We start from the raw sequence: 2,305 nt of genomic DNA, 5'->3' as shown, positions 1-2,305 counted from the left end.
TCCCCTTGACATGGACCGGACAAGACTTCCATGAGACGGCTTCTTGGCAACTTGGAAGGGGACAGAAACAGCCACGAGCCAGTGACTGGAGTCGCCCCCACCGCACCCCCTGTTGTGTTTTTAGGAGAGCACACACACACTCTTAGAAGGTGACAGTTGTGAGATGGGCTCCTCCAATCCCTGACTTGCATCCAGATTCAGTTCCTCCTCCTCCTCCTCATCGACTCATTAAAATGGGACATGTAAACCTGTCCCATTAATTTTAGTGAGTGTACTCATGAGTAATGTCTGGATATCAGTCAGTGACTGGCGTCTCCTGTCTCATAACGGCCACATTTATGATTTACACACACACACACACACACACACACACACACACACACACACACAGACACACACTCAGTTGCTGCTCTGGGGTACCTGAGCTGAAGGTTTGCCATGGGACGGGTACACTTCTTGTAGAGGGTTGGGACCCCTGCTCTCTATAACTGTACAGAACATGATTCGGCTGCATGCCACTGAATGCTCCCTCTTCAGGTTCTGTTTGGGCAGGAGGAAGGGAAGTGGGGTCTGTCTATCGCAATTAGAATTGCCTTGAGATGGTTCGCCTCTCTGAGGGCAATTTGTTCAGTGCTGCGTTGTGCCTCCAGTGCCTCCTCCTTATGGTTAGAATCTGGTTTCACCTCAATTGCCGCTCCTGCTTGGCTGCATCTCTTGAGTTTTGGCTTCAATTGATCTTTCCCCTAATTGGTTTGGCAGCAGAATCACTGACTGGGAGACTCATTTCAAACTGGCTGCAGGAGGCCCCTGCCGGAAAAATGATCCCATCTCTGGGTCTCCCTCTCAATACTCCTTATCTCTGGGATACCAGAAAGCCAAGATGACTATATGGGACACTCTGTGGGGGTGTTGAGATCTCCTCACCTTGTACAGCAGAGGGCCTTTGACCGCATACCACCCCCTCCTTTGGGGCCTTCCTCTTTCCATCTGCGGAGAAGAACACAAGGCCGAATTACTCACAAGGCGACCCCTTAACAGCCGGAAGAGTTGCCTCTGCCCTCATCTTTGGATGGGGAGCCCCCGCTGCTCCTCTTCGGACTCCCACCCCTGCAACACTTCCCGTCTGGGCAAGGCCGTGCGGGAGGGGCAGTGCTTGCTCACCTCCTTTTGGGGGAGCCTGCAGTGCTGGGCGGGACTGGAGTTGGTGCTGGAGGCAGGGGCTGCCGTGGTATTTCTGGTCTGGGTCTGGTGGGCAGCTGAGTCTCCTGGATTCCAGGACAGGAAGAAAGGCGTGAGGAGGGTGCTTGCTGCATCCTGGCCCTCCGGAAGGCAAGGCACGACTTACGAATAAGAATTCAGTGAATATTTATTGACCGCTTTTCAACAAAAGGTTCCTCAGGCGGTTTACATAGATAGAAATAAAACGGCCCCCTGTCCCCAAAGGGCCCACAGTCTAAAAAAGAAACATAAGACAGACTCCAGCAACTGCCACTGGAGGGATGCTGTGCTGGGGATGGACAGGGCCAGTTGCTCTCCCCCTGCATCTGGCATATGATATGACTAAATGAGCGGGCGGGAGAAAACGCTCCGCAGCACCCTCCCGTTTCTGCCTGAAGTCCAGCTGATCCCAGGGGATGGCCATGTTGGCTTGGGGAAGGAGAAGCTGCTTGCAGGCTGCCCAGGCTCGGCTCACCAGTGTTGGAGGGGCAGAGCTTCCCACTGGACTGGGGGGGGGCTCCAATCTCCACCTGCCCCCTCACAACTGCAGCAGCACTGAGGCCAAGACCCTCCTCCTCTCTGCCCGAGACAACCCACAAGGGGCTGAGCGCAGGGGGGAGCTTGTCCCAGAGAACTGGGTTCTCCGTATGGGGCCCACGTGCTTCCGATTTCCTCACCTCATCCAGCTTCCGGAGGGACCTTAATCTCTGGAAGCGGCCCTCCTTCCTGTATTTGTCCAGGATGCTTTGTTGCTGCAAAGCCTTTTCCTTTGGACCCTGGTGGGGAAAAAGAGCCATTCACCAGCCAAGGCCGAATGAGGTATCTGCATGAAATTCATCATAATCAACATCATCCCCAACGTGTACCCAATATTGCTTCTCCAAAAGGAGCTAAACAGCACCCTCCGTTTTCAGTGTGATATCCATCTGACCCCTCCACCTGCCAGATGTGTGTTCTCCGGACCCTGGTGGAACAAACTGCAATTCTCCAGCTAAGGCACGAAAGATTGGCTACTTGCTGTGAAGGATTCTTCCTGCTGCTGGAGATGATGTGAAGGTTTGGCACAGAAAGAATGACCCACCTTGAA

General features: G+C 53.8%; 1 long non-coding RNA gene across 1 annotated transcript; it reads right to left on the bottom strand.

Moving 5' to 3' along the window:
* Positions 1–923: 923 nt before the first annotated feature.
* On the bottom strand, positions 924–1,995 carry LOC128343274 (uncharacterized). Its single transcript, XR_008315436.1, has 3 exons — positions 1,896–1,995; positions 1,162–1,265; positions 924–987 (listed from the first exon to the last, which is right to left on the bottom strand). It is a non-coding gene; the product is annotated as an uncharacterized LOC128343274 (long non-coding RNA).
* Between the last annotated feature and the right edge of the window lie 310 nt (positions 1,996–2,305).

The sequence above is a fragment of the Hemicordylus capensis genome, chromosome 1 (assembly GCF_027244095.1).
Source record: "Hemicordylus capensis ecotype Gifberg chromosome 1, rHemCap1.1.pri, whole genome shotgun sequence".
Taxonomy (NCBI): domain Eukaryota; kingdom Metazoa; phylum Chordata; class Lepidosauria; order Squamata; family Cordylidae; genus Hemicordylus; species Hemicordylus capensis.
The sequence above is the reverse complement of the archived record's forward strand: the minus strand, read 5'-3'. Positions and strand labels throughout refer to the sequence as shown.